Below are 24,309 nucleotides of genomic sequence, written 5' to 3'. Positions count from 1 at the left end.
TATAATGATCCTCATTTCCCAATAACCAATTTTTGTGAAGATGGTATTGTATTTTGTAGATTTGAGTCATTAATTTTCAAATTATCATACCAATTTATATTTTTTTACTGAACCTAGTTACAAAGTACATATGATTTTGTAAAAATTGAGCTCTCTTTTCAAAAAAGGTTTCCTTTCTTAGTACAGAATAATGAGTGAAATTGTACCAAAGGAACTTCCAGAACATTGGACTCAGCAAAAACTTTTTTTCCTTTGAATCATATGTTTGTTCAAAGCTTGCTATTTCCTAGGTTTGTTAACTTGAAAAGAGAGAGAAAGGGAAAGAGAATTATTCACATAATGCTATGAGTTTTATTGCTGTATTTTAAAAGTGTCCTTAGGTATGATCAACTGTAATATGCTATTATTCTGCCACAGAATAGTAATTGATTTTATGTATTTGTAATTTCCTGAAATGAGCCATCTTACATAGCTTAAAATTCAGAAAAGATCAGATGTTTTGAAAGTATATTGGGTGGGTGAGTGGTAGGGGAAAAATGGCCCAGCAGCAACAGAGTAATAAATGGTAAGTAGTAATAAATGCATTAATTAGTATATTAATTATCATCAGAATGTTTTAACATGCAAACCATATTAAAGAGGTAGACTGTTTCTTTGTGTGTTTGTTTGTTTTGAGAGAGGGTGTTGCTATATAGAGAGCCCAAGATAACATAGACTTCACCTCAGTCTCCTCAGTGCTAGAAAAATGGCCGTGTACCAATATACTTTGTGAAAGCTTTTATAAAAATATTTAAGGACACATCTGTGGTAAAGGTAACTTGAGCCTAATTTATAGTCCAACATAATAACAAAGCGTTAATTGATGAATGGCCCTTTTTACGGACCTGAAAGAATTTCTTCCTATTATTATAAACAGCCTAGTAAGCTACATATAAAAGCTCTTTCCATACTGCATAAAAATTTGATTTATTAAGAAATAATCACTCTGCCAAAGGACTAGGCATATAGCTCAGAAAGTAGAGTGTTCCTCTGACGAGCACCAAACTCTTGATTTTATCACCAGCATCACACAATCCTGGCATGGTTGCCCACACTTGTAATGCCCGCTTTTGGGAACAAGAAGGGAGAAGGATCAATATTTCAAGGTCATCCTTTACTACATATTTAATTCTAGGCAAGACTGGACTACATGAGGCACTGTCTCAAAATAGTATAAATAAATGATAATAAAAATGATCCCCCGCATCTAGCAATAGAACAGCTGTGACTTTATGCTTGCAGGACTTTAAAAAAAACTCATTTTATCTGACTCTGTGTGTCTGCACAAATTGCATGTAGGTATCCACAGACATTAAAAGTAAGTTCAGGGTTCCTTGGAGCTGGAGTGAAAGCTGGTTGTGAGAAGACTGATCAGGATGTTGGGAACCAACCTGAGGTCTACTGCAAGTGTAGGAAACACTCTTAACTTTGGAGGCATGTCTGCAGTCATGCGTATGTGTGTGTGAGTGTGTGTGTGTGTTTGTCTCTCTGTGTGTCTGTGTGGCTATGTGTTTATATCCAACTGCTCTCCCCCAGTTTCTCTATTCACTTAGACCTTAGAGATTAATCCTGTCTCTATTAAATACTGAAGGTTGGCTCATTAATTAATCTCAAAGGTCCAAGTGGCTTCTACTCTGGTGCTTTAATAGGTGGTAGATGCTGTGCAGTCTCATTGGAATATGCCTCTGGGCTGTGAGGAAGTGGTCGATGCTTCACTAGGTAAACTCTGCTGTGCAGTCTCAACACTGGAAGCATGCTTCTGTGCTGCTAGGAGGTAGTGGATGCTTCCCTATACAGACTCTGATTTTAATCTCATTGGAAAGATGCCTCTATGCTATAATGAGGTGGTACATGCTTTCCTAGGTGTAATCTCCTTAATGGGCTCGTTTTTGGAACCATGTCTTTGAAAGGCAGACAGGGATGCCAGTATCTTTTTTTCTGTCTGTTCCATATTAACCATAAGGTGAATGAGCTTTGTCCTGCTGTTGGTCCCCTGCCATGATGTACAAACTCACAACAGATAGACAACCAAGGAGCCCATCATGGACCAAAGTCTCTGTGACTTTAGGTCAGATGAAATATTCCTTTAAAGCTTGAGTTATTTGGTGCAAGAACTGAAATATCACAAACACATTAACATTCTTTTGATTTTTCATTTAATTCTAATAATAAAAATACCTTCCCATGTATTACTATCCACGTTGGTGGGTTCTAATCCTCTACATGACCAATAACTGCTTGGAAGTAGATTGTGCATGATGTGCCAAGCCGGAATTTATCTAAGCAGTCCTGCTTTCAATCTTGACTATTGAAGTGAAAATTTATTGAAGATTTCTAAAAATAAAATATGTTTTATCAATTCAATTAGAACGTGACTTCACAACGTCTCCTACTAGTTCTCAATTTTGTAGGAAAGCACAATGGACTGTGTACTTGACATCACAATCAGCCTTCATAAGAATGTCCATTCCCCTATGTATTCAACTAATATTTCTGTACATGGTAATTGTAATGCATATTCATTCCACATGGCCAGCTTTTGTAGTAGGTATTGTTTGAAACAGGATGAAATTTCTATTTTTATTGCATTTATATGCTACTACTACTACTAAGTGTGTGTGTATGTGTGCGTTTGCATTTATGTGCTGCTACTACTACTACTGACATTATTAATGAGTGTGTGTGTGTGTGTGTGTGTGTGTGTGTGTGTGTGTGTGTGTGTGTGTGTGTTTGGAGTAGGCATGAGTATGTCATAGCATATCTGTATAAGTCAGAAGACAACTTGCCAGAGGTGGTTCTCTCCTACCACATAGGTTCTGGGGGCCAAATTCAGATCATCATGGTTGGTGGCAAGTGTCCTGATGTGTTGAAACATGCCACCAGTTCTGCGGCTTACATTAGGATTTCTCTTCTGCACATTTAGAACTCTCTGAGTGCATAAGTTGACTAAATCAACTTAACTGGAATGTGGCTACCCTAGACCTTCTGGGTTGTTTAATGGTGCAAAGTCTCCACAGGGACTTTGTTTTTTTTTTTTTTTTGGCTTCCTAATAACTACAAGATACTCATTCACTTTCTTTATTTATATGAATGCCTAACTCCTTCCAGTTATTTTTTTTCTAGTATTTGTTCAGAATGTTGTGGTTTGAATATGAAATGCTTCTATAGGTTCAGTATTTGAGCACTTGAATCTGATACTCTGGTGATATCTGGGGAGACTGTGGGACCTTTAGGAGGCAGGGCCTTGGTGGAAGGAGTGGGTCATGAAAGATTGGCCTTAGTTTCTATGGCCTAGCCCATTTCCTGTTAATTATTTGTCTTTCTTTTTGCAGATTCAATGTGACTAGTTCACTCCTATTTTTGTTTCTATGCTTTACTTACCACAATGGACTTTTACCCTTAAATTTAGTCTTAAGAATCCCTTCCTTCTGTCATAATTTGCTCTATATCAGGTATATTTGTTACACAAAGGGTTGTTATGATCATTTATATTTCAAATATTCTATGAATATAATTACTCCCAGACTCCCCAGACACGTGGGAGGAAAAGAAGGACTCACCCGTCTCTCATGGATTACTATGCCTACTTGAGTGATTTAGGGGACCATATGAATTTTATTTCCAGGAATAGTTGAGAAACATTCTTTTAAAAGATGATACAGTAGCTTGTGGAAGATGAATTCATTATTGAGAGTGAAGAAGATATGGGATGTTTACCAGGTGGAACATGACCTTCTCACAGCCACAGAGGCTTGGAAGTATATGGAGTACTTAGGGAGGAGGAGGTTTCAGCTGACTGAACAGGTGTGGGCTTGTTCCCTTTTCACAGTGAGGAACTGCTAAGGAGAGGACACAGGCAGGGATGCCTGCATGGGACAAATTAATCAAGGACTCTCTTGACATTCTGCTCTGAAACTGGTTGGTTGATAATTGTGTTTTTTATGAATTGCTCTGGGAACATAATATGAATTCATAGTACTAAGTAGATAAATTTGAGAACAAAATATACTTTTAGGAGCTGTGTGCATTCTCCATGCTAGAAGAACTCTTAAAATAAATTGCTGAAAGCAGTCACTTAAAAACAGATAAATGGGCTGCAGAGACAACTCAGTGGTTAAAAAGCATGTTATTGTTCTTGCCGAGGACCAGAGCTCCTCAGCACTCAGGTTGGGTAACTCACAATTGCTGTAACTCTAGCTCTGGGTGCAGAGTGGAGTCTGATGCCCTTTTTTACCTCTGTAGGCAGCTGCGCTCATTTACAACACACACACAAAAATAAAAATATACATTTTTTTAAAAAAGTAAAATTTTGGGAGGTTAGTACAGTCAGTATGTACATGCTGAACAGACATGGGGAGTTGAGTTCAGAATCCTGGAACACATGTAAATTGGATGCTGCAGCACAGCCCCTAATTGCAGAGCCTATGATGTGAGATGTGAGGGAGGGGCAAGAGAATGCTCTGTAGCTTGTTCCATAGCTACCCGGAAGTACACAGTTATGTACATTCTGCCTATGTAAAGACCTTGTGTCATGAAAAATAGAAGATGAAGTCTGACAACCATGTTGTCCTCTGAACTCCACATACATGCTTTGCAGTCTTCTGCCTACACTAAACCCGAAAGCACACATGATACACACCACACCACACACATACACACACATACTACAGATGCAGATGATGTAATTCTTCAGCTACCAGAGCAGCACTCTACACACCAGTTGAGCACAGTAGTCGACTACAGTTAAGTCGCTATAGTGAAATTACCATACATATAATTTTAATTGAGATACTTTGTCTTAATGTATGCATTTCTCTTGCTGTTAGTGGCTCTTCCTGGTCAAGATATACATATTATTTTTGGAGGTGGAGGTTGACTGTCCATCCCCTTCTCAATATCTAAGAACTTGCAGTATCATCTTCCTCCTAGGATTTCTTAGTAAAAGGTCACATTTGGGCAAGTGGGTCTACTTTTTGCTTATTCTGCTTGAACCTGTAGAACCTAAGTAAAGACTGTCTTTCAGGCTCTAAAAAGAGCTAACTGATGATGTTCATTGGGTAAGAGTCTCATGGAGCTGGAAATCTTCTATTGCTACAGGGAGTAAATCTCATTGTGGAATGCTATAGTAAGATATGTGGGCAAGCCTCTTACACCTTCAAAAAGATTTAGGTCAACTTCTCATCTTTAAGTAGGGCACGGATGTCTTCTAAAGATAAATGTACCCACTCCTGTGTATCTTGGTGTGCGTAAATACATATATGCATTGTGTTAGTATAATAGACAAAGAAGAACAAATAAAGAAAATCCTGCATGAGACATGTTTTATTAAAGGGGAGGCATGAGCAAATGTTTCATGAAATAGAAACATGAGACTGCAGAAGTGGTTCAGCAGTTAAGAACACTTGTGCTTCTTCCAGAGGACCCAGATTCAGTTCCCAGTACCCACATCTGTCTGTAACTCTAGTTCCTGAGGAGGTGACATTTTCATCTTGGGACACCAGCACACATGTTGTGCCAAAATATGAATTTTAGTAATATAATCATACATATAAATAAAAGAAATATTTAAAGAGATATCACTTCCTAATTTTTGTTGAAATTGCATTCGCTTAGTTAGAATCAATATTCCTTCCCTCCTTTCTTTTTGTATGTATATGAATGCATGGAGTCTATACGTTGATATTGTATGTTCTTGATCATCCTTCTTATTCATTGAGGCAGGATACCTCATAGGGAAGTCACTCATTTGGTTAAACTTTGTAACCAGCTTTCCCTGTGAACCCAATCCCTTTCTTCTAAATGCCCAGCTTATAGGTGGACTACGATGACTGCCTGGAATTTATGTGGGTGCTGAGGTCTTCAAATTTATGAAGCAAAAGCCTTTTCCACTGACCTATCCTTTTAGCTCTCAAATTAATGATTTTTGCATGAGAATTCCCCAGGCTTTAGCACCACCTGTGGTGTTTCACAGTCCTCATGGCTCCCTAAAAAGAAAATATCTCATCTCTCAGAAGAAAACCCCCCTCTCTGTATGCGGTTTCTCCCTCATGCTGACCTGGTTTGGTCAGAACCTTAGCAACTACCAAAATTCTTGCTTGGTTGTTTTGATTCTTCTTGGTAGTTCATATAGAGGGATCTTCAAATTTTGTCATTTGGTATCTTACTCCTTTTACTTGTAGTATTTCTGATGTTCACCCACATAGTTTCAAGGTCAGTGCTCCATTCTCTCTTTAGGACTGAATAACACCCACCTGTAGAGATATACTTCATTTTGTTTGTCTGCTCATCCTCTGTGGTGTTTGGGATGCATCTATTTTCTGGCCATTGTAAACAATGCTGTTCCCAAGATGTGTTTACATGTGCTTGTTTGAATACCTCGTTTCAGTTCTTTTGAATAGTAGAATTTTTGAGCTTCAGTTAATTCTATATTTCACTTTTTGAGCTATTGCCAACCTGGTTTTTAAACTTTATTTATGAATTTATTTATTTTTTCTTTTCCTTCCCTTCCCTCCAATCTTTACCTTTCCCCCAAATACTTTTCTCTTCCCTTCAGGAAAGTGCAGGCCCTCCATGTATATGTATTTCTTTGAAAGGTTTGTTTCTTTTTATTTTATGTATATGAGTGTTTGCCTGCATGTATGTGTGAGTGTCAGGTGCATACCTGGTACGAGTGGAGGCTGGAAAAGGGTGTCAGATCTCCTGGAGCTGGAGTTCAGGCATTGTGAGCTGTCTAATATGGGTGTTAAAAATAAGACCTTGGTCGTCTGCAAGAACAGGGAGTATTCTAACTGCTGAGAAATCTCTACAGGCCTTACTTATTTTTGGTGTGTGTGCATTTGCTTGCTATAGCACATGGGCAGAGGTCAAAGGATACCTTTGCAGAAGCCAGTTCTCTCTTCCTCCTGTATGGGTTCTGAGGATCAAATTTAGGACTCAAACTTGGCAGAAAGCTCCTTTAACCCCTGAGCCATCTCACTCGTCCCGAATTTACTTCTGTAGTGACTGAGTCATTTTCCATTCTCATCAGTCTCTCCATGGTTTTGTTAGCAATTTCTTTACCTGTTAAAAATTTACACAGTTGTCCTAGTAGACATGATTGCATTGCCGAGATTTTAATTTGAATTTCACCTAGGACTGATGACATTGAATATCTTTCATGTAATTGTTAGCTATTCACATATTTGGCCACCTAGTCTAGCAAGTACACGAGCTCTAGATTCAGTGAGAAATTAAATTAAAAATAGAACTACTATATACCTTAGCTATGTACCCAGAAAACTCTACACCACACCATAGGGATAATGCTTCCCCAAGATTATTTCTGCTTTATTTACTGTAGTAAAAATTGGAATCCACATAGCTGTTCACCAACTGATAAATGGATGATGAAAATTTGATATATATATATATACATACATATACAGTGTGAAACTGCAGTTTCAGAATGGCCGTTCCTTTTAGAAGTTCACCGAGACATATAGCCATTGGGAAGCTTAATTTCAGTGCATGATGGATTTTGTTGCCATTGTTGTTCACTGGATCTTTATAACATATTCTTACTAGGATAAATACTGCACGTAGGTGAAACTAAAAAAGAAAGAATTGTAAAGCTGCATTCTGGGCAGGCAAGGGGTAACATAGAGGTCAAAAAAAATTGAGGGGACCCAAGGCTGTAGCATCTGAAACGACACAAATAAGATGCACAGAGAAAGGGAGAAAGCAAACATGCTTTGTAAATATTTTTTATGATTTTTTAACTTAATTTTTTTTGATATGGGGTCTAGATTTTGACTTGTTATACAACCCAGGCCAGACTCAAACTCATAAATTTCTTGCTTCAACCTCTTGAATACTGGAATTAAATCTGATTGTGTAGTCAATGAACTAGTCTCTCAGTAGCTCAGTAATTGTATTTTTAGTTTATTGCTTTTCTTTTGTCAATGATTATTATTATTGTTGTTGTTGTTGTTGTGATTTTTTTTTAAAAAATTGTGATGCGTGTGAGGGTGTCCTCAAAGGCCTAAAAAAGGGTGTTAAATCCCCAGGAGCAGGAGTTACACACATCTGTGAGCTGCCCCACGTGGGTGCTGGGAACTGAACTCTGGACCTCTGGAAGAGCAACAAGTGCTCCTAACTAATGAACCATCTCTCTAGCCCCAATAATGAATTTTGTGAATCAGTAGGCTGTTATTCTGATAAAGATTGCTTTCTCTAGACTGTGATTTCCTTTCATAGACTTAAAAAGTCCTTCCTTAATCTAAGATGCTAAAGATTTTTCTTTAACACAAAAGTCTTTGGAAGATACCTCAAATTCCAGCTATAAGAGCTAGATACCATTATAAAGTTCATACTAGTATATATTGGACTATACATTTTATTCTATTTCTGGTCTTCATTCTATTTAATTAATCTACCTTTAATTTTATCATAGAGCAATGTTCCTTGCTTGGTTGCTTTCTCTCTTCCTTTCTTCCTTCTTTCCCTCATCTTTTGGTTTTTGTGTTTTCTAAGACAGAATCTTACTATGTATCTCTCGCTATCCTAAACCTCAATATGTAGATCAGGGTGGCCTTGAACTCACAGATCTACCTGCTTCCCAAGGTGCTTGGGTCTAAAGATGTGTCCCACTATGCTTCACTGAGCAATGTCATTTTCTAATGAACTTTCTATTATGTATCAGGATAAACAGAAACAAAACCTACAACAAAATTGGCCTTGTTACTTTTTAAAATATTGTGCTGAAATTTTCAGTAAAATTTTATTGAAATTGCCTTGGGGAAAAATTTTGAAGTATTGTGTCTTTCAAGACACATTCACAACAGGGCTTATTTTTCTTGTAAATGTTTTTGTTTCTTTTCGTAGTTCATGTCCTTCACAACTAACTCTGTTGGGGTTTGGTGCAATGATAAATAGATATTTCAAACTAGAACTTCTATCTTTCATCACTCATGACCAACCTTTACCTGGTTTGCCCAAATCTACACTATCAATATGACCCTGACATTTAACATTAAAAACTTGTCTGTTTTGGGTGAGAATCCTACCAAAACAGTTTAATCAGAATTACCTGTCCTTAATATATGATTACTTTTTATCTTGGTCCCCTTTCTTCTGTCAGCCTTGGTGATGACAAATAACCCTGGCCTGTCTTCTGCCCTCTTCAAGCTAAGTGCATTTATCCATGCTTCTCTAGGCCCTGAGATTTCCACTTGGCAATTGTTTGACTGTCAATCCCACTATGTACCTTGCCTATAAATATCTATTTTCCTTTTTGAACTTGCAGGTAAATCAAACCTGTCTCACTCTTACACAATCTAGCTGTATTTCTCTTATAGATCTGTCACAATAGTCCTGAACAAATTTGATCACAGATTTTTTTAACAAATACCAAATACTGGTAGGTTGAAGTGCAAATTATTTGTGTATATTGCCTTCAATACTCTGACCTCCCTAAAATTGTGTATTAACTTCTGTTATTCTAGGATGTTAACAGCTTATTTATTTATTTATTTAATTTTGGTTTTTTGAAACAAGGTTTCTCTATAGTTTTGTAGCCTGTCCTGCAACGAGCTCTTGTAAACTGGGCTTGCCTCAAATTCAGAGATTCACTTACTTCTGTTTCCTGAATTCTGGGGTTAAAGGTGTGCACCACCACTGCCCAGCTGACTTTAACAGCTATTATAGCAGAGATCATGTTGTTTAAATTTTTTTAAACTTCTTTCTCAACTGGGATATCTTTTTATTATTTCTTTGGTATTTAATTTTTTTGACTATATCCCTTAATACAACATAGAATAGAAGTTCTAAGGAAAAAAATACAACCTTTACTTCTTGTGGACATTGGAAGGTATCATCGTTCTGTATTCAAATATAAAACTGGTTTATAGCTTTGTTTATGTTTGCAAATGTCATTTATTAGGTTCAGGAATCTTTATATTTCATCTTAAAAGTTTTTTATTCATGAGGAAATGTGGATTTCTATAAAACCTTTCTCTATATCTTTCAAGGGTACCCTTTAGATTCCGTTTTGATTATTGACAAAATGAATTGTACTAATTTTCAAGTATTGTGAACCAATTTCTCACTTTAAGAAATAAGTTGTACATATTACTCTAGGGAGTCATCAAAATATTAAAAAAAATGCATCAAATAGTTGAGAAATCAAATCAGGATATTTTTAGTTTAGCAATAGTATTTAAAAATATAAAGTTTTTCTATTTTATTTTTGTGTGTGTGTGTCTGTGTGTCTGTGTGTGCTGAGTACCATATTTGTATGGCTTTCTAAGGAAGCAAGAAGGAGGTATCTGATCCCCTGGAGCTGGATCTATAGCTGGTTGTGGACTTCCTTAAATGAGTTCTGGGAACTGAACTTGGATTCTCTGAGAATAGTACCTGATTACAAGTGCTCATTTGTCTCTGCAGCCCCTGCGGGTTTTCTGTTTTGTTTTGTTTTATTTTTGTTTTTCTTCAGCTGGTGTATTGTACCATGTTGTATTTCTCATATGTATGATTAGGTGGTGAGGCGAAACATAACATGACTGGGCATTTTGCTTTTATGTAGTCTCTTGGAGCCTGAAATAGAAGCCCAGGGGCGAGAATGACCTCTTCAAAAGTTCTATTCAGCCGGGCGGTGGTGGCGCACGCCTTTAATCCCAGCACTCGGGAGGCAGAGGCAGGCGGATCTCTGTGAGTTCGAGACCAGCCTGGTCTACAAGAGCTAGTTCCAGGACAGGCTCCAAAGCCACAGAGAAACCCTGTCTCGAAAAACCAAAAAAAAAAAAAAAAAAAAAAAAAAAAAACCAAAAGTTCTATTCAACAGAATCACCATGCACAAACTTGAGCAGTGAGAAAAACAAAGGGAGTATTATATGTATCACTCACAGGAATTGACAACTGAAACAGCAGAGACAGGTGTATGTTTGAGAAGTATAACTGGTTACATGATACAGGAGGGATATATGAAGAACTTAAGAGAATGCCACAGAAATGAGCGCAGTGTAGGTGCTGAATGAAATGATTGCAGAGGAAGGAACTAGCTTCAGATGAAGCAACATACAGGAAAATAAAATATTTGATGTGAAGTTAATTTTCATGTCTCTAGCCTTAGAGATTTATTATACTGCCTTGGGCCATTCTAAAATAAAATTGAAAATGACTATGTGCTAGCAGATTTGAATGAATAGTATCAGAATGATTTTCTCAGATGGCTGAAGATAGATTCGTTTGCCCAGATTAGGGGCCTTCAATTTTAAATTTTCCTCACAATTGCTTTAAAAAATTATTGAAACAGAGCCCTGGGTCTGCCCCTAAATCTGTGATGTGCAGGCCTGCAGAGATGCCTAAGGATATGTAATTCTTACAGGCCTCCAGACTCTGCTTCTGGTTCTGAGATTTGTTTTGCCATGCACCAGCTAACCCCCAGTCCCTTAAGTTAAAGTGTTTGCTCAGCAGGTAAGATAGCCAAGAACCACTATCCAGGACTCTTATCTAGCGCTCTTCTTACATGGATGTGGTGATGATTTCAACCCATTTTCCTTTATGCATAAAGCATGAGTATGACTCAGTGACCTTTAATAGCTCCTCTTCCTTCTGAGCTCTGTGATTCTATTTTGCCCTTGATTTCCTAAATCAAGATTATTCCTGTGACTCCTTTTACCAATACAGATTATTCATTTGTAATATACTCAGTTCTAATACCTATGTTTTGACCATTAAGTTGTAAGATGAAGAAAACATCCTATAGGCTGTATATGAAACTTTCAAATGCCTTAGGAGGGCTTTTTAAAAGTAAAGGCAACAGGGCATTTTCCTGTGAAACGAAAATGAAAGACTAGCAATTGAGCTTTTAAAAAGATTTATTTTTATCATTTTAAAATTATGTCTAAGTAATCATGTTAATGTATATGTGTGGAGGAGGGTGCATGCTTGCAGAGGGAAGATATCGGATCTCCTTTAACTGACTTACAGGTAGTTAAGAGTCACCCGACATGAATTCTAAGATTCCAACTTGACTCCTTTGCAAGAACAGTCCATGTTCTGAACCGCTGAAGCATTCCTGGTCTCACAGATAGTGAGTCTAACAGCCACTACTAGGAAGTAACAAGCTCATGGAGGAGACACATATAGGAAAGAGAAGATTTCAAAGGACCATGACCAGAGTAAAGAAGCCTGTGTGACCGAGGGGGCCAGGAGAAACAGGCTATATTTCCTTTCTTTTCTCTATCCCTCTCTCTCTCCTTATTCCCACATTGGAGCATTTCGAACATCTTTTGCTGGTAGTGGAAGTTTGAATACACTTGAGCTGTCAGCCAGGAATTAGTTATCATGGAGGACCATGAAAGTTCTTCAGTGTACCATAGCGACCAATGTTGACTCAAGAACACAACTACTCTCCCTCAAAGGGAATTAGTGTTGGTTCCTTTTGAACCAAATTGTGAGTGTCAATCACCTAGAAACACAGATTTAGAGTACCCCAAATACCATGCTCCAATATCATAATAGTTTTATATATCTTTGATAGTAACAATACAAAGAAAATGACAAATCAAAGAATTTTTCAAATACATGGGTGGGAACCCTGGGTAGGTGAGTTACACAATACAGGGTTATCATTTCTATAGGCCTAAGAAATTATATGATATCATTCTTTATCTTTGAGTTGGTGGACCAGGGGCCAGTTATTATCTTCCAAAACAATTGTACCTGCTAGTCACAATGCTGCTAGGTCAGTCACGGAGGTAAGCAATAGGTGGCCATTAAATGGGCTGAAGAGAGTCTCAGATAAATTCTTTCTGGAGCTACAACCCTGCAATTATCCACAATAATAGAAGATTAGCAAATTCATTATTTTTACAGGATCTTTAGCAGAGGTGTGACTTGTTTCTGGAAGCTTCAACCCAGATATCTAATATTAGAGCCACCCCCTATCCTAATTCTCCACAGAGTCCTGAAAATACTGTCTCACCTCCAGGAGTTCAGTTCTTACATCTGAGAAACAGAGCATAGGAACTTAGGGTCTCTTTGGACGTCCTTATAGACCAATAGCTGCTACGTCCTTTTAGGAGACATGACAGAGGGAGGGACTGGCTATGCCAGATGGCTGCTAATGACTAGCTTTGTGAGATGTATCCAAGGTGGCGTTGTTGTGACAGTTTTCTTATTACTCCTAAACATTCAGGGAGGGAGACAGCTGGCCAAGCAGTGCCTTCCTGGTCTGTTTTGTTAGCATCCACTAATTAATGCTTCCATTGTGGGGAGGACTCCCTTTAGTTGTGTGTGTGACCATGGTGTAATCTTCTCCTTATAGAAATCTTAAATAATCCAATGATCTTTTGCTATGCTAAATTTCCCAAGGATCTTTTTCATGGGTTAACACATTTATATACAAAAGAATATAGTCTGGATCCATTTACCTTAGAGATATATGCTGAGTAACCTAAACTCAGAAGGTTGCTGTCAATAAGCAATAAAATGGTTCAGTGTAAACAGAAAATGTTCCCTCCTTTAATCAAGAAAAAAAAAAGTAAGGGAGGAAGGAAGGAAGAATGAATAAAAAAAGAAAGAAAGAAAAAGAAAGAAGAAAGAAAGAAAGGGAGGAAGAAAAGAAAGGAAAAAGAAACTTAGTGCACTCAAACAGCTGTCTCCAGTCTTATTTCTAAGAGACTAACATCTCTTACAGAGCATTCCGTGTGTGTAGTTCAGAGCCCACATCAAATTTGTTCAGAAGAAATTTTCCTCATTAAAATAGAGGCAACAAGGCAGTTGGGGCCCACACCTTTAATCCCAGGACTCAGGAGGCAGAGGCAGGTAGATCTCTGTGAGATTGAGGCCAGTCTGGTCTACAGAGCGAGTTCGAGGAGAGGCTCCAAAGCTACAGAGAAATCTTATATTCTGTCTTGAGAAAAAAATAAAATAGAGGCAAATGTGCATTTTTTAAGGCTTTGAAGGGTGTCATGAAAAGCAGTATATTTTAATTTTACCGTTGTCTTTAAAAATAGTTTCATATGTCTTATTGAAAAGTAGTGATGATTTCAAATTGTGTTGGAGTCTGACATTGGATAAATAAAGGAAGAAAAGGAGAAAGAAAAGGAGAAGGGAAGAGAAGGGAGGGAAGAAGAAGCAAGGAAGGAAGGAAAGAAAAAGAAATAAAACAAATTAGAGAGGTCATCTGTAAGTTCTGGGTTCTACTCCCAATAAAATTTTATTCTGATGTATTAAAGGGAATATGACTAAGGTTACTAAAATGTAATTAGTGTTATCATTGTGCTTGCCAAACACACCTTCAGTGTGTCTGTCCAGTGGACAATCAGTTTCTCATCACAGTGCAATTCTATTTGCCAAGAAGAGTAGAACTCACTACACTTGTTTCAAAGAAAAAGTGTAGGAAACATGAGGTCCTCGTGGTCACAGATAAGCATTAGGGAAACCAGGAATGCTACACATAGAGGGTTGTCTCATCAAAAAGAGAGAACCTGCTTTCTGCCCACATGGCTAGCCAAAGAGGTGGTTAATATCCTGCTGATCTCTGCACTATCTTTATAACCAGACTATACTGGCTCTCCCAGATTCTCATGTTTATTACAGCAAATCTGTAGTGCGACCCTCTCCAAACTCTTTTCATAAACATTTGTTATCTTGAGCCTGTTTTCTGAGCTAATATGTCAAATCTACATTCATATAAGATGTCACATGCACGTTTCAAGAGTTTCAATGTAATTGTGCTGAATAGTTTTATATCAACTTGGCACAAGCAAGAGTTGTCTGTGAGGAGTGAACCTCAGTTGAGAAAATGTCTCTGTAAGACCCAGATATAGGATATTGTCTTAGTTAGTGATTGATGGAGGAGAATCCAGACCATTGTGGGTGGTTCCATCCCTGGGTTGTTGATCTTGGGTTCTGTAAAAAAGCAGCAGACTGAGCAAGTCATGGAGAGGAAGCCAGTAAGCAACACCTCTCCATGTACTTTGCATCAGCTCTTGCATCCAGGCTCCAGCTGTGCTTGAGTTCCTGTCCTTATGTCCTCTAAAACTGGATTATTATCTAAAAATCATAAGCCAAATAATACCCCATCCTCCACAACTTCCTTTTGGTCATGGTATTTCATTTCTGCAATAGAAATCCCAACTAAGAGAATAAGTATGTCTTAAGTTTTGATGTACATATGGGATTGTGATAATTATCACTAAGAAATATTTTAGCCAAATTGTGTTCTGCTTAAATATGCCTATAACTCCCCAGTGTCAGACTGCAGAAGTCCAAACCAACAGATACTACAGAGTTATATTGAACCAAGCTTCTTCTTGCCTCATATAGATCAACACTCAGTTGGCAATGGTGTTTATAGACCACCACAAAAGAGAATGAAGCTTCATCACTTAAGGTGATGAAGGATTTACTTGGGATTCACATTTAATTTTTCTGTTTGCAATTACTTCATTTCAGGCTCTGTGACCCTTTTATGTGAAGTGCTCAGACTCAGTCATAGTAGGAATGATGCAATTTTACACTGATCAACTTTGCTGAGATATAATTTCATAAAGGTCTTGGGTTCAAGTGGGACAGTGAGATGGGGTATCCTTCATTGAAAGATTCACTAATGCCTCCGACAGCAGACACATCATGGCAGGAGCTTTGAGCAAGGTTCAGGTCCATGGTGGAAGTATAACATCCCCTATACACTTCAGAAGGAGTTGGAGTTTCTGCACCAGTGAAGATATGTAGTTCATAGTAGAGATTGAAGTCTGGCATTCTCCTGCTGGCTTGTGGCAGGGAGGAGTCTCTGGGGACTATAATGTATAATGAACTACCCCAGTGTGAAGGGCAAGAGTTTAGAACAAGTTATTTTAGTTCTGGAAGCAAAATTGCTTTCTTCTGGGGAACTGTCATTGTTCAACCAAATTGGAGCAGCTTTATAAGTCATTGTAAATAAGATCATGAATGATTTTCTTCACACATTGGAACCAATGTTCACCAGGTCTGTAAGTCATTGCTGCCTTAGTCAGAAAGAGCCTGGATACAGTTGTAGTAGAGGAGAGGTTTTCTGGGGCATTTCTAGGACTTCTGTGAGTCTAGTTCACCGTGGTCATATGCAGTGTGAATCCACAACTATGCCTCATTGTGTTGTCTGTCTGACAAAGAATTCTCCCTGGCAGAATCACAGTGAGAACATGTCTTGCTGCCTCACAGCTGGCTCAGCGCCGAAGCCCATGACGCCCTACTCACATTTTCCCTTACTCATCTAGGTGGCATGACTTTTCAGGGGGTTCTAATATGGTCAGTAGAATTCCTATAAATGTGATCTTAACACTTCATCACGGCATTTTGGGGAATCCAAATCACCTTTTAGAGCTTTTAGAGCAGTGTGGCAGAAAATAACAAACTGAGAGTCACAGGTGAAACCACCTTAGGCCACCAATCCTTAAAAAGGCAATTAAAACTCCCAAATTAATAGAGAAAAGGAAATAAAAAAAAGGAAAGGAGGCAAATTATAGGTGGCCACATCATAGAAAGAGGAACAAATTGACCCATCTATCCTCCCAAACTCAAATCCATTTTTAGGGTCCTGAAGTGAGGTTAATTTAAGTACAGAATCAGGCTCATCCTTTGTCTCGTCTGTAAGGTGATTTTAAAAGTTGTCAGTATGTTCCCACTGTCCTGCCTTTTGTCAAGGTGTTAGATTTTTATTCCCCCATCTTGAGAGACACCAATTTATTGGGGTCCATTATTTCAGTAGTCTTATATCCAAAATAAGGGACATATGCATCTCTTTAGATTACCTTCACCATTCTAGGCATGTCACAGTGGCCCGCCAAGTTTTCCTTCCAGAATTTCCAGTGTATCCCAGTGAGTCCATCTCTTTGGTATGAGCCTCTTACATCTCTGATCTTGGATTCTCCAGCCTCCTGCAGCTTTTTGTTCCCTCTCATGTTGTCTTCTTTGGTGCTCTGTGGATGCCTTATTTTAGCTCCTCTCTCTTGGGAATGATTTTCCTAGACCCACTTGGGCAGACTCTCTCTTTTGTGGCAGAAAAACAAGAAGTGCAAACAAGGGAAAGGAGTTGCTTTCCTGGGAGTCTTGTTGAAGCTTCTTGATCTGATAAAAGTCAAGAATTCCAGCATAGCTAAGGACATGCTGACAACCTTTCCCCCTTGCAGCAATTACCTAGGAATCTCACTATAAACCCTTCATACAGGGAAAGGATGTGTCCTAACCCCTTTGTGCAACAACAGTGGACTTTAGCTTCAATTTGTGAGATGACAATCCTACCTAAATTACCTTCAGAGTTTTCCCACATCTTACTTATCAAGAAAAAGAAGAAAAAAAGTTTCTCAGTTATCTTTGAAATGTACCTTTTCTACTAAGATCGTTTATGTGGCGAAAGTGAAGACTGCCTCTCCCTTGAAACCTGTGTGAACTCTTTGAGTATCTTAATCTTTCTCTAGTGCCCCTCTCTCTTAATCCCCATGCTTACAATCTATGATGGAAATGTCTTCTAATATACCATGATTTCCTTTCCAGGAGTCCACACCCATGCTCTCAGACGTGCTTTGTTCTTTCCCTGAGTACATTTCTGTTTTTAATAAATCCTAACTTGGCTTCATAATAATTCATGCTGAGGTTTGGTGTTTGTTCTATAGAATCCAATGATCTGGTTTTACCTAAATAAATGTTTCCAATAGATTAAGGGAATCTCCAAACTGCTGAAGGCTATGGTGTGGAACTGTACCTCTGTCTTTGCCATCCCTCACACTTAAGTGTTTATCTCACATCTGCTCCATGAAACATCCCCTAATAGCTCTCTTCAACTGAAACACACAGGGTTAAGGCAATGATTTAACAGTTAAGAGTACTGGGTGTTCTTACAGAGGACTAGAGTTCCAGTCTCAGTACTCACAGAAGGTAACTCACAACCCCTGCAAGTCCAGCTCTGTAGGATGTTATGCCCCCTTTGGATCCACAGCCTTTGTACTCACATATATGCAAGTGCTCATGCACACAGCTGTGCATAAACACATAGACACAAATAAAAATTAATCTTTAAAAAAACTTGAAGCACACAGATGCTTGACATTTTACTAAAAATTTATAGAGTTTAAAAAATTAAATATGCTGTTTAATTCATCATTTATTTTTGTTTCTTTACAGGTAGACAATAAGATCTTCATGGCTGGGACTAGCATCATATAATTTTGGCTTTCTGTTACTGCTCTGCTCCTGGGGTCTGAATCAAATGCCTGACACATGATGCCTTCGATACATATTTGTGACTTTAGTGAATACATTCAGATAGTTCTGTGCATACTAGTGCCAGTCATGTTTGTTTGTGAGGAATGAAGAACAGCAAAATCAACCCTAAAATTTTCTAAAAATCTAAGCTAGGAAACCAATGTTCCAAGATGATTCAATGAACCTCACATGATAAATAAAATATTCTGTCATTGGCCAATATGTGGTGAGAAGAAAGCAATCTCCATTTTTCTAGTCACATCACTGCTTAGAGTTCTAACCATAGAAACATGAGCACAACAGTTTCCATCATCCCATATTGCATGGGACCTGAACAGACTCCCTGATACAGATCTTACAGGATTGCATCTAAGTGTTCCCATGATTGCTTAGGTAATCATGACTGTATGTCAGATTCTGTTTGTGGTTTTGTTTTGGTACAGGGTCTCGCTACATAGCCCTTGCTGGGAAGCTCTCTATGTAGAGTTCTAAGGCTGGCTTAGAACTCATAGATATCTGCTGCCTTTTGCTGACACGTGTTGACATTAAAGTTATACACCACCATGCACAGCTGTACTTTATTTATAACACTATTGACTCATCTCAGAACACATGGAACTGATAATTATTGCTCTTAGGCATCCTGGAATAATTGAATGTTGTAGTTTCTGAATGATTGTATTAAGCCATTGCCTGTCTGAAGCCTGACAAACAAGGACTGCACTAAGAAATACTGTCAAGAGAGAATAAAGAGTTTCACAGGGCAGGGTAAGATCTCTGTTTCTCTTAGCATGAATATTACTGGAACTGTCACTGAGCATTCTGGCAGCATAGTATAGTTGGTACCAGACATGTCATGCAAAATGGTGGAAGAAGCAAAATCCATGCATCTCAGTAGTAATGCAGTTAAGCTCCATTTTCTCCAGTAATATGCTAAACACAAATTTTGAGTTCTTACTCCAGAGTTATGCTTTATAACTACAATGTGAATTATTTAAAAAGATAGCAAGGAAGATGCTTACATCAGCACTGTGCACCCAACAATGGCCATACCCTTGTTACTGAAGCCTGACTACCTTTCAGTGCTCTTAGCTGATGATCAACTTTCTGTCCACTCGCAAACTTGAAGAGATGTATTTACACCAGGAAGACAAATCAGGACTAGAATTCCTCGTTAAAATTCAATAAATATTTTCAGGGAGTTTGAAATATGTTTCTATATTTTTTCTCCCAAGAAAAATAATGCTACCCTCACCAAAGAGAGATGTGATGGAGGAAGGTCATTGATTAAGTAATAAAGAAACTGCTTGGCCTCATAGGTTAAAACATAGGTGGGAGGAGTAAACAGAACAGAATGCTGGGAAGAAGAGGAAGTGAGCTCAGAGACGCCATGCTCCCAGCTCCCGGGCAGATGCAATGAACTCCGACCCAGGATGGACATAGGCTAGAATCTTCCTGGTAAGTGCACCTCGTGGTGGTACAGAGATTATTAGAAATGGGTTAAGAGGTTGAAACTAATGGGCCAAGCAGTGTTTAAATGAATACAGTTTGTGTGTTGTTATTTGGGGCATAAGCTAGCAGGCGGCCGGGGTGCTGGGGACGCAGCCCTGCCACCTCTATTACTACAGAGATGGAAAGTTTATTTTCACACATTTGCTGCATTGATTGTTGAGATGGGAAGCCAAGATGCAGGTGAAACATCATAAAACTAAACAGTGGGCACATATGTGAAGCAGGATCTTGGATGAAAGTCACGTTCTTCTTTCTTTGCCATCAAAATATTAGCTAATTTTTTTTCTGAAAAAGATGCTCAGTTTATTGTCATGTGTGTGTATATTTCAGTACATACATGAAGGAGATATTTGATACTCATCTTTAATATTTGATTGTAAGAGCATGAGAGAGAGCAAGAGATCAAGCAAGAGTGCATGCATGCCATGGCACACGTGTGGAATGTGAAGGTCAGTTCTCTCCTTCTACCACGTGAGTTCCAGGAGAGCTCAAGGTGTTCAGCATCCTCTCCATACCACATGCTTAACACATTTCCTTGCTCCAGTGGTACATTTTCAGGTGAATTACAGTGCTTTGTTATTTTAAAAAGCAATTTAATACATACAGCTTTCCATTTCATGCAGACATTCATGTTACTAGGTCTGAATAATATCAAGCTGCATTTCAATGAACCAAATACTGTCACCCGATGAAAGTATATAAAACTGTCAATTTTTTCAAGCCTGCATAGTTACTAAATGGTTCATTTTGTTTCATTTTTGCAATGTCTATTGAGGATAAATGAATCCCAAGTTTTTAAATTAAGTAATTTATTTTGAATGTGCTATGGATAGGGAAAGTGGAATGCCACAGTGTGCATGTGGAGGCCAGAGGAAAACTTGAGTAAGTATGTGTTTGCCTCTCGTGAATGCCATAGGCTCATAGTGAGTGACACTATTGTGCACATGGATTTGCTGGAGGAAATGTGTGCTGGGGTAGGCCTTTGGGGTTTGAGAAACCCAAATTAGGCCCAGTGACACTCTCTCTTCCTGTTGTTGCAGGTCCATAGTTAGAACTCTATGCTCCATCTCCAGCACCATGTCTGCCAATGTGCTGCCATGTTTCCTTCCGTGACCATTAAAGACAGAACTTCTGAAATGGTATGCTTTTCCCAAGTAAATGCTTTTCTTTATAAGGCTTGTCGTCATCATGGTGCCTCTTAATGGCAAGGAAACCCTACCTGAGACACCTCTCCTGTGTGGATCCAGGATCGTCAGGTGAGGCAGCAGGTGTATCTACCCTTTGAACCATCTCAATGAACTGGATTTTATGTTTTATTCCTACCTCCTTTCTTTTTCACCCACGACAGTGTATAAATTTAACCCCACTTTGGTTATTCCATTTATAAAATGAGGCGCTAGATCGCACCCAGCTGATGAGGCATGTTGAAGATTAAAGAAAAACTTCAGAGAAACATTTTTTCTGGCATCCCTGCCCAACACTGGTCATGCTATATTGCTATTTCACATTTACGCTTTTGTGGTTTTCTATATTGTTTGTACGGATTTTCTTTGGGATCATTTTCTTTTCTTATTGACTTATAATAGGTAAGTTTATATAATATGTTTCCTTTGTTATAAATGTATAACAGCCTTTTACAATTTGTCGCTTGGTTTAAATTTGATGTATTCCCTACATGGGAATTTTTAATGTTCACATAGTTAAATGTATTATTTTTTCTTATGGTTTCTGAATTTTAACTAATAGATTTCTAATACTTTTCTTAATGCGTACATACAAAATATTTCATCTTAATAAAGTTATCTGCTCCTTAGGTTGTCATATTAATTTTGATTTACTAAAATATATTGGATAACCCAACTCTTATTAAATTTAAAATCCATGCTATCATGTTAAAAATCTAGCATTTAGATTTTGGAAAGTTGACTCAGCAGTTTCGAGTCTGCACTGCTCTTGCAGACGACTTGAGTTCATTTCCCCAGTACTCACATCAGAGGGCTCACAATCACCTGCATTTGGTCAGTCAGTGCATTTGGTCCCTCTTCTAGTCTCTAAATGATGCTATAAACTCACAGAGGCACAAAATACACCTACGTTAAAAACTAAGCAGTCTTTCTCACACAGGTGTTTGTAATACCATCTCTTATCAGCAAAATCATCATTAGACTTGTATACCTGGGCAAGTGTTGGGGGCTGTGAACCCCCCAACCCTGAATTTCCTGTAAACAACTTGTTATGCTCAGAACTGCTCTGAGCATAACAACTTGTTTTTCTGTGTTTGCAGCTGCTCTGAGCACGAGACCCTCAGGAGTACCTGGTGGCAGGGGCATGGTTTCTGGTGGGTTTGGCAGTAGTGTGGTTATCAGTTAAGGATCCATATATAAGCTGCCCTGGAACACAATAAAGTGGGCTTTCATGGAGAATTCAAAGATGACCCATGTCTCTGTCTCTCTGTGTCTCTGTGTGTGTGTCAATCTTCAGGCCCTTGCCCAACTTGTGAATGGTTCAGAAGTGAAGGCTGTAGGTTATAGGCATATTACCATAGTACACGTAGTACAGGACCATAGTACATGTAGTAGCCTGGTTGCTCTAGGCAAGTCTACCACAACTGGCCAACTGATCTTCAAATCTGGTAGAATTGACAAATAAATCTGTCAGGTTGGGAGCATAGGCCCCTGCCCCTAGCATCTATCCCAGTCCGCAGGTCTTGTCTGGACTCCAAATCCCAGCAGGCCACGTCCTGACCCCTCCCTGGGGATGGGGTCAGGGCCACTCCACAGGGTATTTAAGTGATCTCCCGAAAGAAGAACATGTGGTCTCCCTTTCTTCCTCCTGGGGGTCATGTTCCTGCGGTTTCTTGGTTCCCCCTCAGGGCCACCCGAGAGTGCAAATCTCCCATTAAACCTGGATATTTCTTAATTTGGCATGTTTTGATTTGGCTTGATTAGGAATATTGCGTCAGCAAGGAGCTTGTATGAAGAAATGTTCCTAACAGAATCATTGAGAAGTTTGAAAAGGAGGCTGCTAAAATGGGGAAAGGTACCTTCAAATATTTCTGAATGTTGGACAAACTGAAAGTTGAGTATATACATGGAATCACTATTGGCATCTCCTGTGTAAATTGAAGAACAGGAAATGCTATATGACTATCTTGGTGTCCCAGGATACAGAGAGTTTATTAAAGAGAGGATCACAGTCACATATCAGGCTGATCGTGCTATACTGATTTTTACTGCTGGTGTTAGTGAATTTGAAGCTGGATTCTTCAAAAATGGGCACACCTGTGAGCACTCCCGTAGGAGTATACACTGTGTGTGAAGCAACTAATTCTTGGTGTCAGCAAAATGGATTCCGTCAAGCTACCCTACAGCCTAAAGACATATAAATAAAGAGTTTAAGAAGTCAGCATCTACATTAAGAAAATTAGCAACAACCCTGACCCAGTAACATTTGTTTCAATTTCTGGTTAGAATAGTGACATGCTGGAGTTAATTACTAATATGCCTTGGTTCACGGGATGGAGAGTCACCTGTAAAGATGGTGGTGTGACTACATTCACCCTGCTGGTAGCTTGGGATTGTATCTTACCATCAACTTGTCAAACTGGCAAGCCTTAAGGACTGCCCCACCAGAATGTCTATAAAATTGGTGGTATTGGCACTGTTCCTGTGGGCTGACTGAATATATATGTCCTCAAATATGACATGGCGGTTACCTTTCCTCCAGTCACTATCAAAATAGAAGTACAGTCTTCTGAAATACATATTATGAAGCTTTGAGTGAAGCTCTTACTGGGGACGGTGTGTTTCTATATAAAGAACATCTTTCAAAGATGTTAGACGTGGCAACATTGCTACATGCAGACAAAATGACCCACCAGTGGAATCAGATGGCTTTGTTGCTCAGGTGATTAGCCTGAACCATCCCAGGTCAAATCAATAATGATTATGCCATTGTTTTGGATTGTCACACAGCTCACATGGCATTAAAGTTTATTGAGCTTAAAGAAAATATCACTTCTGGTAAGAGACTGGAGGATGACTAAATTCTTGAAATTTGGTGATGGTCCCAGGAAATCCCATGTGTGTTGAGAACATTGTTGACTCTCCTTCCCTGGGTTCTTTTTCTGTTTGTTTTGTTTCTGACATGAGGCAGACAGTTGCTGTGAGTGTCATCAAAGCTGTGGACAAGAAAGCTGTTGGAGCTGGCAGGGCCAACGAGTCTGCCCAGAAATCTCAGAAGGCTAAATAAATATTATCCCTAACACATACCACTTCATTCTGACTCAGTGATGGAAGGTCTCAAATCTGTTTGTCACCATTGAGCATTTATGTTTAATAGTAAAAGACTGCTCAATGATAACAGTTTAACAAAGCCTTCAAAAGGAAAGGGGAATGTTTTGTGGTTCATTTTCTTTTTTTTTTTTTTTTGGCCAGGGACAGTTTTAAGTTATTTCTTTTAAGAATCAGTACTTTTTAATGGAAACAATTTTCCCAAAAATTCATCACAGAATCTTGAGACCTATTAAAACAA

The 24,309-nt window shown here is 38.6% G+C and overlaps 1 pseudogene; it reads left to right on the top strand.

Annotated features, from left to right (window-relative positions):
• Positions 1–24,027, top strand: part of LOC142859209 (elongation factor 1-alpha 1 pseudogene) — a 31,821-nt pseudogene extending 7,794 nt beyond the window's left edge.
• Positions 24,028–24,309: the final 282 nt, after the last annotated feature.

This window comes from Microtus pennsylvanicus, chromosome 10 (genome assembly GCF_037038515.1).
Source record: "Microtus pennsylvanicus isolate mMicPen1 chromosome 10, mMicPen1.hap1, whole genome shotgun sequence".
Lineage (NCBI taxonomy): Eukaryota > Metazoa > Chordata > Mammalia > Rodentia > Cricetidae > Microtus > Microtus pennsylvanicus.
This window is presented reverse-complemented; position numbering and strand designations above follow the sequence as displayed.